Source organism: Arachis ipaensis, chromosome B4 (assembly GCF_059453495.1).
Source record: "Arachis ipaensis isolate K30076 ecotype BB chromosome B4, ASM5945349v1, whole genome shotgun sequence".
Lineage (NCBI taxonomy): Eukaryota > Viridiplantae > Streptophyta > Magnoliopsida > Fabales > Fabaceae > Arachis > Arachis ipaensis.
The window spans coordinates 88,821,080-88,837,822 of NC_142439.1; the positions used below are offsets into that span (position 1 = coordinate 88,821,080).

The 16,743-nt window shown below is 43.1% G+C and overlaps 1 non-coding gene across 1 annotated transcript; it reads right to left on the minus strand.

Moving 5' to 3' along the window:
* Positions 1–15,574: 15,574 nt before the first annotated feature.
* Positions 15,575–15,681, minus strand: LOC148568293 (small nucleolar RNA R71). Its single transcript, XR_015881485.1, has one exon. It is a non-coding gene; the product is annotated as a small nucleolar RNA R71 (small nucleolar RNA).
* Between the last annotated feature and the right edge of the window lie 1,062 nt (positions 15,682–16,743).

The window sequence follows — 16,743 nt, forward strand, 5'->3', positions numbered from 1 at the left end:
CTCCTAATTATCTGGTCAGCACCATACCTCCATAAATATGGGTCATCCCATATATAATATTTGGACTCGCTTTCAAGTTGTTTCTCTAATGCTTAGTAAAATTAGGAGGAAAAGTATGGCTAACTAGATAATTAGCTACAGGTGCATACCAAGGAACTACCTCAGATACTGCATGCAAGCTATCAAATGGAAAAGCATCATTGATAGGAGTTGTTCTGAGGGTTACCTTAAACTGGAGGTCGATCTTGGATGAGATCTTCTGTACTGGTCGGAGATGACGTGTCCGGCTGGCTGATGACGGCCGGAGCTGTTGTGTCCGACTTGCTGCACTGCTGATCCTTGGCCACCGGAAGGTGGGGGGTACCTGCAAGAGACTCCGATGCTTAAGTTAGCATGGGTATTAAACAGGTTTATTGTAGAATCAGAGTATGAGTTATACCTGGGTGCTCCAGTGTATTTATAATGGTGAGAAGTGACCTTCTTAGATAAGATAAGTTAGTTATCTTATCTTATCTTATCTTTGGGCGAGGTCAGCTTATCTTCAACGGAACCGCCTTTATCTCTATAGGCTGGGATTGCCTTTAGATCCTGGGTCGTGTTCCTCTATTTGGGCCCTTTTATTGGGCTTTGCTGTCGATTTGGCCGAGTTCTTCGTAAAGAAGTTGGTCCGCTTGACCTGAACAGGTCGGTCGCTTCGCTACTGAACATCCCGGTTTGGACAGCTCGACCCAGGGTATGAACAGTGCCCCTGCTTGAGCTCGGTCTTCTTTTTGAGGCCGAGTTCTTGACTTCAGTCCTTCTTTAGTGAAGCCAAACTCAAGCATTTTGTCGATTCCTTTGTAGAAGCTTTTTTGAATGTAGAACGTTTTTTCCTCTAAAAGCGCGCGCTTTTATTTCGGCGCTTTGGGAACGTGCGTGGTTTTAATGCCTTCATTTAATTTTAACATTAATTGCCCCGTTTCCCTTTTGGTTTTTTTTATTTTGAAAAACCCAGAAATGGTTTCTCTCCCTCGCCCTTTTCGTAACTTCTTCGCACTTATTCCTTTATTCTCTGCTTTTCACCCTTGTTTCAATTTTTCTTGCGTTGCGGCGTCTGAAGCTTCTGTTTTCTCCTGGAGTTTCGCGTTTCTCTCTGCGATATTGCTTTTGTTCGTACTTTCTACTCGTGAGGGGGCGATTCCAGATTTCGTCTTTTCATTCTCAATTTTCTTGAAGCTTGCGGCTTTTTCCAAGTTGGTGCTAGCTTTCTTGTTTCTTTTATGGCTTCGTCTTCAGTTTTGATTTGCATTTTTGAAAGTTTGAATCTTTTTCTTGGTCTTGTATTTGCTTGTCACTTATAATGCCTTCTCTTGGTATTTTCGTCGAGGCTTTCTAGGATTTTGTTGCTTCTGGTTATTTTCTGTCTGGTACCGATAGAAAGTCTGCCTTTTCCTTGCTTTGTTTGGAGATTTCTTTTTCGTCCGATTCTGAAAAAGTTTGCATCTTTGATGATTTCCTCTTAGCGTTCTTTGATTTTGGAAATGCTTTTTGCTTGGTAGACTGTAATTTCTGTGTTTTACTGTGATGAAAAAATGTTTGCTGTTTGAATGCTTTCTGAGAGATGCTGGGATGCGAGCTGTAGATTTTTCCTGAAAACCTTGCCTGATTATTGCCTCCAAAGGATGCCCCAGGACTTTGGTTTGGGTCTTGGGGTTTTCCTTTTTCTGCGTGTTTGTCTGTATCGTGTTTGAGTTGTTTTCTCCCTTGTCCGAGATGTTTTTAGTAATCCCATCTTTTTTCTTACTTGTAGGATTAGTTGGCCTCATGTCTTCTCGCAATAACATTGTAGAGATGCCTTCCAGAGTTCCCGAGGGGATGTCCGATTGGCTGGACTCCCTTGTCTTGTTGTGTGTTTCCATTGTGGATGCTGAATTTTGCACAGAGCTGAGGAAGCGCCATAGGATTTGTGGTAGTAGTGCCCGCGAAGGGGATTATGAGCTTGTTGCTCCTGATTCTGATGAGAGAGTTTGTTTTTCGACCTCGTCGAGGGGGAGCGTCCTTCCTTCTATGCTTATGAATACTTCTTCAGTCAATTAAATGTTACTTTCCCTTTTACTGCTTTTGAAACTGACTTGTTGTGGTCCTGTAATATTGCTCCGTCCCAGCTTCATCCAAACTCCTGGGGTTTTATCAAAATATTTCAACTTCTTTGTCAGGAGTTGGACATAACACCTTCTGAAACTCTTTTCCTTTATCTTTTTGTCTCGGCTAAACCTGGAGGTTCCTCCAAAAAGAAAGCTTCCTGGGTTTCTTTCAGGTTGGCCTAGGGGCATAAAGTTTTTGCCATGTATGATGAGTCGTTTAAAGATTTTAAGAACTACTTCTTCCGGGTCCGTGCCATTGAGGGGGTTCTCCCCTTTTTTCTTGATGAAAATGATGAACCTGCTTTTCCTCTAGAGTGGCAAAAGAATGTAAGAGTGCCACGTTATACGTGGGAAATGCTTAGTGAGGTTGAACGGGCCTTTGTGGTCGTTCTTGAAGATTTGTGGGGGAAGCCACCCCACCTGGACACGAAGAGATTTTTGAGTGATCCATCGTTGGTTCGGGCTGCTTTGGGTACTGCCTGATTTATTTTTATACTTGCTCCCGGGCTGTGTTTCTCCTGTGTTATAACTTGTCTTTGTTTTTTGTCTTTTTCAGAGATGTCAAAGAATAACGATTCTATGAGGGCCTATAAGAAGGCAAAGAAGGCGACCGTAGCACTAAACCTCTCGGCCAAAGCGGCTGGAGAGGGATCTTCTCAGCCTCTGGTTAAACCTCCTATACCGAGTTCTCCCGGACCGAGGAGAGCAATTCCTACTCCTCAGGTCCGTCAGGTTGATCCTCCACAATCTTCCGTTGCGGCTTCTGGTCCCCCTCCTAGTAAGAAGCAAAGAACAGCTGAACCTTTCAACCTTGACGCTCCTGACCTTGATGCAGTTGAGTTTGTAGATCAACAAGTTGGCCCTTATGGTGTTCTTCCTATGGACGACGTGTCGATTCTTCATCATTTTGATTATATCACCCGGAGTGGCATCAAGTTGGCACACATGGGGGCGGCCCTATATCGGACTGCTCAAAGTCTTCCTCTCCATGCCACTAAAGCTTTTATGGAGGAGGCCAAACAGGAGTTTGATCGGATGAAGGATTTGAAGGGGGAGCTTGAAGTAAGGGTGGCCAGGTTGGAGAAAGATTTGGAAAATGAAAAGGCTATTTCTGCTTCCTTGGCTGGCTCTCTGAAATTGGCCGAGGACATGGCTATGCGGCATAAGGATAGTTATTTGACGTCCTACCGGGAGGTGTTGCGCCTAAGGGAAGAATTGGAGAGTGCCTGGGAGAATTACTCTGAACTTCAAGGTCACCTTGTTGGCAGTGTAACTGCTGCCTATGAAAACCTGAAGGCACAAGTTCGGGTTATTGCTCCCGAGGCTGACCTGAGCCTCTTTAGCTTGGAGAACGTTGTCAGGGATGGCAAGGTTGTCCCTGATGACGAGGATGAGGATGATATCGATCCTCCCCCTGTAACCTCTACCAAGGTGTCGACTTCTGCTGCCCCTGCCGAGGTTGGCCCTCCTGTTTCTGATCCCGACTGCCAGATTTTGAATCGGGATGACGGTACAGTAGATGCCGTTCCTCTCCAGACTCGGCCTTCGTCTCCTCGGCCTGATGCTGCTAAAAAATCTTCTGACTCTTAGCTTTTTATTCTGAAAATGTGGTTGGCCCGGCTTGTGGGCTTTTTTAAACTCTTTATGTTTTGCTGACGCTTTCCTGTTGCTTGCCCAGCAACTTTTATTTTTTATAAAAACAAATGGTAGCATGCTTTAGCTTCTTTGCGGTAGATTTTGGTTGCCTCCGAGGCTTTTTAGCCTTGATAACTTTGTCTTTTGCGCTTCACTTTTCTTTTTCTGTGAATGTTGGAACCCTACAGCTTAACCTCTTTTGGATTGTTTTCGTATTTTGTATTTTGAATCCTTTGTGGTTGTGGCTAGGTAGGTCTAACTTGATTTTTTTGGTTCGTTCTTGCTCTGGTTTATTTCTGACGATTCGTAACCGATTCTTTCAAGTTGGTCCCCGAGTTGTTTTCGCAGTCTATTTCTGAGTTATATTTGTAATCCCTTTCCTGGGTCTTTTGTCAGGTCTCCTTTGGGATTTGTTTTGATAACTTGTTTGTAGTAGGAGTCCGGCTTGGTAATATCGGTCTTCTTTAAGTTATTTGTAGTTCTCTTTCTTGGATCTTTGTCAGATCTCTTTCAGGGACTACTTGGATAACTTTTAGTAGTAGTAGGAGTTCGACTTGGTTATATCAGTCTCCTTTAAGTTATATGTAGTCCTCTTTCTTGGATCTTTGTCAGATCTCTTTCAGGGACTACTTGGATAACTTTTAGTAGTAGTAGGAGTCCGACTTAGTTATATCAGTCTCCTTTAAGTTATTTGTAGTCCTCTTTCTTGGATCTTTGTCAGATCTCTTTCAGGGACTACTTTGATAACTTTTAGTAGTAGTAGGAGTCCGACTTGGTTATATCAGCCTCCTTTAAGTTATTTGTAGTCCTCTTTCTTGGATCTTTGTCAGATTTCTTTCAGGGACTACTTTGATAACTTTTAGTAGTAGTAGTAGGAGTCCGACTTGGTTATATCAGTCTCCTTTAAGTTATTTATAGTCCTCTTTCTTGGATCTTTGTCAAATCTCTTTCAGGGACTACTTTGATAACTTTTAGTTTTGGGCTGACTTTGTCGTATCGAGCCCTTTTAAGTTAAAGTAATCCTCTTTAATAGGGTTGGCCAGACCTCTTTCCAGGGTTTACTTATAACTTGGATTGACTTGGTCCGACTTGGCAATGTCGGCCAGTCTTTAAAGTTATTATTTTAGCGATCCGTAAGACCTCGTCAGGTTCTTTTTAAGATTGCTTTCGATAACTTCTTGCATTATTCTGTGTTCATCTTTGCCGATTTGTAGAAAGTGGTTGTCATCTCTAGATCGTCTTTTGGGTGAATCGCGTTTTCACCTTTATCGGACGATTTGTCTTTATCGTGATCGTACAGTGAAATTGTTTTTCACTTTATGTCGATCTGTCGCTTTATAATAGGACGATGAATACTTCAGATTAATGCGTCTTGAAATCTTTGTAGAATATCTCAAAAATATTTTATTTAAAAGAAAAGGTAGAAATATATACATATGGGATCGTCTGAGTCTCAACTTGGTGCCTCCTTAAAAAACCTTTTCAGGAAAAAGAGTGCATCCAATGATGAGATCTTTTTTATACTTTTTTCTAACTGTAGTACCTTCGGAGGTTGCAGGCGTGCCATGACCTGGGAAGCTCCCGTCCATCGAGTTCGGACAGTCTGTAGTAGCCCTTTCCAAGCACTTCTATAACTCGGTAGGGTCCTTTCCAGTTTGCTGCCAGCTTTCCCTCTCCTGGTCGAGTTGTTCCGATATCATTTTGGATTAGGACGAGATCATTTTCTATGAAACTTCTCGGCACCACCTTTTGATTATATCTGGAAGCCATTCGACGTTTTAGAGCTTCTTCCCTGATTCGAGCTCTTTCTTGGGTTTCGGGTAACAAGTCGAGCTCTTCTCTCTGAAGTTGGAAGTTTGCTCCTTCATTGTAGTGAACTACTCTTGGCGATCCTTCCTCGATTTCTACTGGAATCATTGCTTCTGTTCCGTATGCTAATCGGAAAGGGGATTCCTTCGTGGTTGAATGTGGAGTTGTTCGATATGCCCATAGGACCTGTGGCAGCTCTTCTGCCCAAGATCCCTTTGCATTTTGTAGTCTCCATTTTAGTCCAGCCAATATGACTTTGTTAGCCGCTTCGGCCTGTCCATTGGCTTGTGGATGCTCGACGGAGGTGTACTGGTGCTTTATATTCAGGTCGGCTACTAGTTTTCTGAAGCCTGCGTCTGTGAATTGAGTGCCATTGTCTGTAGTTATTGAATATGGAATCCCGAATCTTGTGACGATGTTTCTATATAAGAATTTCCGACTTCTTTGAGCGGTGGCATTGGCTAGGGGTTCTGCTTCGATCCACTTTGTAAAGTAATCTACGCCCACTATGAGAAATTTAACTTGTCCTGACCCCTGTGGGAAGGGGCCGAGAAGGTCGAGTCCCCATTTTGCAAATGGCCAAGGTGAAGTCACGTTGATGAGCTCTTCTGGTGGGGCGATGTGAAAGTTGGCATGTTTTTGACATGGTGGACATGTCTTTACAAATTCTGTGGCTTCTTTTTGTAAAGTTGGCCAATAGAATCCTGCTCGGAGTACTTTTTTGGTGAGAGCTCGCGCTCCGAGATGATTACCACAAATGCCGCTATGTATTTCTTCTAGCACTTCCTTTGTGTTGGAGGTTGGTACGCATTTTAGTAAAGGTATTGAGATTCCTCTTTTGTATAGGATGTTGTTTATGATGGTGTAGTACTGTGCCTCCCTTTTTAACTTCTTTGCCTCCTTTTCTTCTGCGGGGAGTGTTCCTTCTTTGAGGTAATTGATTATGGGAGTCATCCATCCTTGGTCCTGACTTGTTATGGCCAGGACTTGTTCCTCTTCCGAGATTGATGGGTTTTGCAACATTTCCTGGATGAGGCTTCTATTGTTGCCCCCTGGTTTGGTGCTGGCTAGTTTTGAGAGTGCATCAGCTCGGGCATTTCGTTCGCGGGGTATGTGGCAGATTATATATTCCCCAACTTGTCTGAGCAGTTCCTTGGTTTTATCCAAATATTTTTTCATGGTGGGATCTTTGGCTTGGTAGCTCCCTGTTATTTGTGATGTGACTACTTGTGAATCGCTGTAAATGTTGAGTTTTTGAGCTCCGACTTCTTTAGCCAGCTTCAAACTCGCTAACAGTGCTTCATATTCTGCCTGGTTATTGGAGGCCGGGAACCCGAACTTGAGGGAGAGCTCAACTTGGGTTCCTTGGTTGCTTTCTGTTATTACGCCTGCGCCGCTTCCAGTTTTATTTGAGGAGCCATCCACGTAGAGATTCTATTCTGTGGGAGTTTCCGGGGTGTCTGTGAATTCTGCGATGAAGTCGGCCAGATATTGTGATTTGATGGCCGTCCGAGCTTCATATTGGAGGTCGAACTCTGATAACTCGACTGCCCATTGTAGGATTCTGCCTGCTAAATCTGTTTTCTGCAGTATGCCTTTTATGGGTTGGTTAGTTCTGACCTTAATGGTATGAGCCTGAAAGTATGGGCGGAGTCGTCGAGATGGCAGGATGAGGGTATAGGCAAATTTTTCTATTTTCTGGTAATTCAGCTCAGATCCCTGTAGTGCTTTGCTAATGAAGTAGACGGGTTGTTTCCCATTTTCGTCTTCTCTGACTAGTGCTGAGGCTATCGCCCGGCTTCCTACCGCGAGATATAATATAAGTGGTTCTCCTTCTTGTGGTCGAGATAGGATAGGTGGCCGTCCTAAGAACTCCTTGAAGTCCCGGAAAGCTTGCTCACATTCTGTCGTCCATTCGAACTATTTTCCCTTTCTTAAAGTAGCATAGAAGGGGAGAGATCTTATCGCAGCTCCTGCTAAGAATCGGGATAGGGCGGCCAATCTCCCGTTGAGTTGCTGTACCTCTTTGACACAGGTTGGGCTTTTCATGTTGAGTATAGCTTGACATTTGTCTGGATTTGCCTCGATTCCCCTTTGTGTGAGCATGAATCCCAAGAATTTGCCTGCTTCAACAGCGAAGGTACATTTTGCGGGGTTGAGTCGCATGTCATGTTTCCTTATAGTGTTGAATACTTGGGACAGGTCGGACAGTAATGTATTTTCGCTTTGTGTTTATCAACATGTCGTCCACGTAAACTTCCATGATTTTCCCGATGTGAGCAGAGAAGACTTTATTCATTAACCTTTGATAAGTAGCTCCCGCGTTTTTGAGACCGAAAGGCATCACGATGTAGCAGTAGTTCGCTTTTGGTGTCAAGAATGATGTTTTTTCTTGATCTGGTGGATACATGGGGATTTGGTTATATCCTGAATAGGCGTCCATAAATGATAGGTATCTATATCCGGAGGAAGCATTTACCAGGGCGTCAATACTTGGGAGTGGATATGGATCTTTTGGGCAGGCTTTGTTGAGATCGGTGTAATCGGTACACATGCGCCACTTCCCATTTGATTTTTTCACCAGAACAACGTTGGCTAGCCATAGTGGGTACTTGACTTCTCTTATGAATCCTGCCTCCAGTAGCGTTTGCACTTGTTCTTCCACAGCTCGGGATCGCTCTGGTCCGAGTTTTCTTTGCTTCTGCTGCACCGGCCGAGATCCTGGATAGACCGCCAACATGTGGCACATTAACTTAGGGTCTATGCCTGGCATGTCTGCGGCTTTCCATGCGAAGAGGTCGGCATTATCTCGCAGGAATTGTATCAGTGAGTTTTTTGAATCTCCTCCTAGGACCGTGCCAATATTAGTCGTTTTATCCAGGGTATCTCCAATCTGAACCTTCTCTATCTCGCCTTTTGGGTGCGGACGAAGTTCCTCCCGACGCTGAGCTCCGCCAAGCTCAATTGTATGAAACTCTTCTCCTCTTCCTTTGAGGTTTGAGCTCTCGTTATAGCAACGACGTGCCATCCTTTGATCTGCTTTTACAGTAGCTATACCCTCTTTAGTTGGGAATTTCATGCATAGATGTGGGGTTGAGACTATTGCGCCGAGTTGATTGAGTGGTGTCCGACCTATGAGCATTGTAGGCTGAACTTACGTCGACTACTATGTAGTCTATTTTGAGGGTCCTAGATTGGTTCCCTTTTCCAAAAGTAGTGTGTAGCGATACGTATCCCAACGGTTGTATCGGGGTGTCTCCTAGTCCAAACAGATTGTTCGGGTATGCTCTAAGTTCCCTTTCGTCTAAACCGAGTTTGTCGAAAGCTGTTTTGAATAAGATGTCGGCAGAACTCCCTTGGTCCACTAGTGTGCGGTGTAGATTGGCGTTTGCTAATATAATTGTGATGACCATGGGATCGTCGTGTCTCGGAATAATGCCGGATGCGTCCTCTTTAGTAAATGTTATCGCTGGGATGTCGGGTGCTTCCTCCTTTCCCTCAACGTGGTATACTTCTTTGAGATATCTCTTTCGGGATGATTTGGAGATCCCACCCCCTGCGAATCCGCCATGTATCATGTGGACGTGTCTTTCTGGTGTCCGAGGTGACCATTCAGTTCGTCCATTATCTTCGTCTCTCCGTCTTTTTCTTTGGTCATCATCCCGGGTGGCCAGGAATCGATCTAATTTGCCTTCTCTTACCAATTTTTCTATGATGTTTTTCAAGTCGAAGCATTCATTGGTAGAATGCCCTTGAATCTGGTGGTATTCACAATATTCCTTCCGATTTCCTCCTCCCCTTTTGCCTTTGAGTGGTCGCGCTGGGGGAATTTTCTCTGTATGGCAGACTTCTTTGTATATGTGGACCAAGGATGCTTTGAGAGGAGTATAGTTGTGGTACTTTTTGATCTTCTCACCTTGTCGATCTTCTTTCTTTTTGGAGTCCTTGTCTTTGTCTCGGTAGGAGGCCCCATATTTTGAGGTTTCTCCCAACCGAGCGTTCTCTTCCATGTTGATGTATTTTTCTGCTCGCTCTTGTACTTCGTCTAAGGAGGTAGGATACTTTTTTGATATGGATTGGCTGAAAGGCCCTTCTCGTAAGCCATTGATAAGCCCCATGATGGCAGCCTCTGTTGGTAAACTTTGTATGTCCATGCACGTTTTGTTAAATCTTTCCATGTAGTTGCGGAGGCTCTCCCGATCTCCTTGCTTGATCCCTAGTAAACTGGGTGCGTGCTTGGCCTTATCTTTCTGGATGGAGAATCTGGCCAGAAACTTTTTGGCCAGGTCGTCGAAGTTTGTGATGGACTTCGGAGGTAGGTTGTCGAACCATCTGATCGCCGTTTTTGTGAGAGTTGTTGGAAAAGCTTTGCAGCGAACGGCATCTGAGGCATCGGTAAGGTACATCCTGCTCCTAAAATTGCTAAGATGGTGGTTGGGATATGTGGTGCCATCGTACAAAACCATATCCGGAAGCTTGAAGTCGTTTGGAATTTTGGTCTTCATAATTTCCCTGGTGAATGGGTCCTGTTCTTTGCGTGAAGTTTCCTCAGGAGTGGTCCGAGGAGCTTTCATTTTGAGGTCGGCCTCTAATTGCTGTAGTTTTTCTTCTAGTTCTCGTCGTCACCGTACCTCTCTTTGCAGATCTTTTCCGATCTCCCGTTGTTGCTGGGTTTCTTTCTCAAGTTGTTTTAAACGTTCTTGGAGTGCTTCCATGGCTCCCGGATTTGGTGAGTTTTTGTCCCCGTTGGATTCCGGGGTATCCTTTAGCGTAGTGTTCGCGTTCTTGTGCGGTGTTCTGTTTTCTAGATCTGAATCGTGGTCGTTATCATGGCCGTCCGCCATGGTTTTGGGATGACTTCCAGGTTCCCCGGCAACGGCGCCAATGTTCCGAGGGTTACCTGAAACTGGAGGTCGATCTCGGATGAGATCTTCTGTACTGGTCGGAGATGACGTGTCCGGCTGGCTGATGACGGCCGGAGCTGTTGTGTCCGACTTGCTGCACTGCTGATCCTTGGCCACCGGAGGGTGGGGGGTACCTGCAAGAGACTCCGATGCTTAAGTTAGCATGGTTATTAAACAGGTTTATTGTAGAATCAGAGTATGAGTTATACCTGGGTGCTCCAGTGTATTTATAATGTTGAGAAGTGACCTTCTTAGATAAGATAAGTTAGTTATCTTATCTTATCTTATCTTTGGGCGAGGTCAGCTTATCTTCAACGGAACCGCCTTTATCTCTATAGGCTGGGATTGCCTTTGGATCCTGGGTCGTGTTCCTCTATTTGGTCCCTTTTATTGGGCTTTGCTGTCGATTTGGCCGAGTTCTTCGTAAAGAAGTCGGTCCGCTTGACCTGAACAGGTCGGTCGCTTCGCTACTGAACATCCCGGTTCGGACAGCTCGACCCAGGGTATGAACAGGAGTGGAGTCATCCTTAATGTGCTCAAGGTGACTCAAGTGGTCTGCCACAAAATTCTGGTTGCCACTCCTATCCTTAATTTCTAAATCAAATTCTTACAGCAACAGTATCCAATGTATTAGCCTTAGTTTAGACTCTCTTTTAGCTAATAAATAATTTAGAGCTGCATGGTCCGAGTACACTACCACCTTAGTACCAAGTAAATAGGCTCGGAATTTATCCAAAGCAAAAACAATAGCCAGAAGCTCTTTTTCAGTGGTGGTGTAATTAGACTGAGCAGCGTCTAAGGTCTTAGAAGCATAGGCAATTACAAAAGGATCCTTACCTTCGCGCTAGCCAGCGCCGCTCCTACTGCATGGTTGGAGGCATCACACATAATCTCAAATGGCTGGCTCCAGTCTGGTCCTCTCACAATTGAAGCTTGAGTTAAGGTGATCTTCAGCTAATCAAATGCATTCATGTAGTCCTTACTTAGCTCGAACTCAACATCTTTCTGCAACAGTCTAGATAAAGGAAATGCTACCTTACTGAAGTCCTTGATAAATCTCCTGTAGAAACCTGCATGGCCCAGGAACGAACAGACTTCTCTCACAGAGGAGGGGTAAGGCAAACTAGAAATGACATCTACCTTTGCTGGATCTACAGAAATACCAATATTAGAGACAACATGTCCTAGTACAATACCTTGTTTTACCATAAAGTGACATTTTTCAAAATTCAATACAAGGTTTGAACTAACACACCTGTCTAACACTCTAGCTAAACCATCCAAGCAAAGGCTAATTGAATCACCATATACGCTAAAATCATCCATAAAAACTTCTATACAGCTTTCAATAAGATCTGAAAAGATACTTGATGCGGGGCGGAAGTCGACTGATTAAGAAATTAATATAGAAATACGTTGCGAGTATAGTTCTTAACCAACTAAAATTTGCTCATCAATTTAGAAGGGTTGTCACAAAAATTAGAATAAAAATACTGGGAGTATGAGACCCAGGTTGTCTCCCAACGAGTTGACAAAAGGGTGCTATCTTATTAATAAGAAGTTTTCTGGGAAATTTTGAGTTTGGGCAATGGGCACAAGCATATGATTGTAAATTAAAGCAATGAAAGTTAAAAGAGATTTATATTATTCTAAATAAAAAGCCTTGACTGGGGGAATGATTAATTGGAATCCTTGTTGGAATTCTCTCAAGTGTAGTATAAAGAGGTTGTTGTTTTCACTTAGTTAACACTTACTAAATAAAGGAAAGTCAAGTGATTGAGCTAACTCTTATTCGCAAATCCTAGTCCTCTCCCTTGGGAAGGTCTAGCATTAGTAAATACAGAATTAGCCAACAACTTTCAATTTAACTAATCACTTGAGCATCCCAACTCAAGTGTCTCCTTTTAATCAACCCCCTGATGCTAGGGCATTTTGGCCAGTTTCACTGACCTTTTCTTTATGGTTTTAGGGTAGTTTCATGCACTTTCTTAGGAAATAAGCAAGTTTTGGGTAGAATTTCACTTACATCTTGATTCAAGCTAACATTGTGATTTTTATATGAATTCATGAGAATTATGCATGAATTGAATGACAAATTGGATGATGCATGTCTCATAACTTGGACTAGAACTTTGATGCACTTTATTGCTTGATTTCAGGACAAAGGAAGCAAGGAAGAACCACGTTAGCAGCCACGTTAGTCTAACTAACGTGACCTCTAACGTGGAAGGGGAGCTAGCTTGCAACGTTAATGAGAAAAGTAATCGCCAATAACGTCCTCGAAGCCATCATAGCCCACGTTAATTGCCACGTTAACTACATTAACGTGGTAGTTAACGTGGAAGAAGAAAAAGCAGCCAACGTTAGTGACACTCACCTTTGTCACTAACGTTGGACCAAGCTCATATTGGCCATGTTAAGAGCCACGTTAACTCAGTTAACATGGACTCTAACGTGGGGAAACAAAAGAATGACCAACGCTAGTGACACTCACCTTTGTCACTAACGTTGAGCTAAGCCACTTTGAGCCACGTTAGTTGCCACGTTAACTCAGTTAACGTGGACTCTAACGTGGAGGGAGCAAAGAATCGCCAACGTTAGTGATACTCACCTTTATCACTAACGTCGGGATGAGCCACTATGAGCCACGTTAACTCCCACGTTAACTACATTAACGTGGAAGCTAACGTGAGTAAAAAGGATGATGAGCCAATGTTAGTGACACTCACCTTTGTCACTAACATTGGAGACGGATAGCAATACCACGTTAGAAGCCACGTTAACCTAGTTAATGTGAACTCTAACGTGGGAAGTAGGGGCATTTTGGAACGTTAGTGACAAAGGTAAGTGTCACTTACGTTCTCAAAGATGTGGCAAGCCTACGTTAAAGGTCACGTTAGCCACACTAACGTGAACTCTAATGTAGGGAGAAAAGAGGATTCTCAACGTTATTGGAAAAAGTAAGTCCCAATAACGTGTGCGAAGGACCAAGAGGCAACGTTAGTGGTCACGTTGATGCCACTAACGTTGAAGTTAACGTGGAGCATCCTTGGGTTAGGAACGTTAGTGAAAAAGGTGATTGTCACTAACGTTCTCGAACCCACACTTTCACTTAATGTTAACGCTACTAACGTCCTAAGCTAGAATCCCTGCCTACTTCACACTTTCTCTCTGCAAGTAAAGCTAAGCCCACTGAAGAAGATAACTACTTCAACTACAGATCCAAAGGCCTATATCCAAGACTTGAAGAGGCAACTAGAAGATCAAAAGAATAATATAAATAGGGAGAACTTTGAACTAGAAGAGAGCTTTTTGGCATTATTAGAATTACTCTCTGTATTTTACTTTCTCTGCAACTTTTAGTTTAATTCTCAGAATGTACTCTCCATCTATGCTTTTCATTCCCAGAGCTATGAACAACTAAACCCCTTTTATTGGGTTAGGGAGCTCTGTTGTAATTTGATGGATCAATAATAGTTTTCATTATCCTTCTTCTCTCTTTTCTCTTGATTTTACTAGAAAGCTTTCAATCTTCATCCAATTGAGTAGTTATCTTGGAAAAGAATCTATTCATACTTGGATCTCTTCTGAACCTTGGAAGAGGAATGAAGAGATCATGCTAGAATTACTTTCTCATGTTGGACCAAATTGGGGTTTGGGCAGATATGGTGACATATAATTCTCCCAATACTTTGATTTGGAAATACATGTGGTATAATCAGTGACCACACTTCATCTCTTCTCATGAGCAATTAGACCAAGGAATTGGCTATTGATCTGATTTGAGAGATTGAATTACCAAGGAATTGGAATTCAATCACTTAAGATTGCCAAGGAGATCAATGAATGCATTGATTGAGGAAGAGATGAAAATGAACTTGATCCAGAGAATGCAACATCTCCTAAGCCCAATGAACTCCCCATTTCTGATCTTACCCATTCTCTTTACTTTCTGCTATTTACTTTCATGCTAAACCCCCCTTTCCCATTTAAGATTCTGCAATTTACCTTCCGTCGTTTATTTTCTGCAATTTATTTTCCTGCCATTTAATTTCCTGCAATTCTCAACCCAATTTCTGCTTAGCTCAACTAGAACATTCTTCCAATTAAAGTTGCTTGACCAATCAATCCCTGTGGGATTCGACCTCACTCTATTGTGAGTTTTTACTTGACGACAATTTGGTATACTTGCCGTGGGAGATTTGTTAAAGGACAAGTTTTTGTGCATCAAGTTTATGGCGCCATTGCCGGGGATTAATTTTGTATCAACAATGATTAAATTGGTGGATAACTAGATTGGGCATTTGTTTTTATTTTGTCTGATTTAAGTTCATTTGAGTAATTTACTTTCTGTTCAGTTATTTTCTTCCCTTTCCCCTACCCATTTTTCTTAGTTGTTTATAATTCAGTCACCAACCCACTAACTGTTTGATATATTGCATCACTCACACTAACAGCATTTCTGTAGAAATTACTATCTGCATCTATCTTTCTTGCTTTTGCCTTGTTGATTGTATGACAGGTAGAAGAAGCGGGGCTTCAACTTCCTTTGATTCTGAACCTGAGAGGACCTTCCTTAGATTAAGGAGGGAAGCAAGAGGAAATAGAGTAGTTGGTGCTGAGGAAGAGGAGGAGTACTTTGAACCAGATATGGATGAGAATATGGAGAACCATCATGAAAAAGAGGCTCACAACCATGGCCGAGAAGGTCCAACACATTAAGCTGGGCAAGAGAGAAGAGTTCTGGGTTCTTACATCAATCCAAACCCAGGAAACTGTGGAAGTAGCATCCAACGACCAACCATACATGCCAACAACTTTGAACTAAAGCCACAGCTGATCACCCTTGTTCAGAACAATTGTTCATTCGGAGGAAGTGTCCAAGAAGACCCCAATCAACATCTAACCACCTTCCTGAGGATATGCGATATAGTGAAGTCTAATGGTGTTCATCCTGGCACTTATAGACTACTTCTGTTCCCTTTCTCACTCAAGGATAAAGCATCTTAAGGGCTGGAATCCTTTCCAAAGGAGAGTTTAGCAACCTAGGAAGATGTGGTGAACAAATTCTTGGCAAGATTCTATCCTCCTCAACGGATCAACAGGTTGAGAGCTGAGGTACAAACCTTTAGGCAGCAAGATGGTGAGACTCTATATGAAGCATGGGAGAGGTTTAAGGACCTGACAAGAAGATGCCCGCCAGATATGTTCAATGAATGGGTGCAATTGCACATTTTCTATGAAGGTCTTTCGTATGAATCAAAGAAGGTAGTAGACCACTCATCCGGGGGATCTCTGAACAAGAAGAAGACCATTGAAGAAGCCATAGATGTCATTGAGACTGTAGCTGAGAATGACTATTTCTATGCTTCCGAAAGAGGCAACACTAGAGGAGTGATGGAGCTGAACAACGTAGATGTACTGCTAGCTCAAAACAAGATGATTACCAAGCAATTAGCTGACCTCACCAAGAAGATGGAGAGGAATCAAGTAGCAGAAATCACCACTTCAGCAGCAACTCAAGAAAGAGTGAATGAAGAGGCAGAGGGTGATCAGGAATAAGCCAACTACATTGGAAATTCACCCAGGCAGCACCATGACCCATACTCCAAAATATATAATCCTGGTTGGAGGAACCACCCAAACTTTGGGTGGGGAAATCAACAGGATCAAGGCCAAGATCAGAGACGCCACAACCCCAGCAACAATGCAACTCACCAACATTCCACACAGAGATCATATCAGCACCCACCTAACAACACACCTCAACATCCATACCAAAGTCAAAATGGCCCTTCTCACCCCTCCAATCTTAACTCACCATCATCTAAAGATAGACTCTCCAGGATTGAAACCCTACTTGAAGGCATATGCAAGGAAATTTAAGATAACAATGTGTTCAAAAAGGAGGTGCAAGCCAATATCAAGAATCAGGGAGACACCATCAAGAGGCTGGAATTTCAAGTGGGATACCTATCTGAGAAGATTCCCAAACCTACTGATAGATTCCCAAGTGACACAGAGAAAAATCTGAGAGGTGAAGCAAAGAAAGTCAGATGGGAAGATTGTAAGATGGTTACTATAAGTGATAAGGAGACTGAAGAGGAGCCGAACAAACCATCAGAACAACCTGAAGATACATCAACAGGAAAGCAGGAAGAGAATCATCAAGAAACCACAATTACGCAGAAAGAGTTGCTGAGGCTCTATGCACCCTTTCCCCAATTACTAAATGGTGGTGTAGAGAAGAGAATATACTCAAGGTTTCTTGA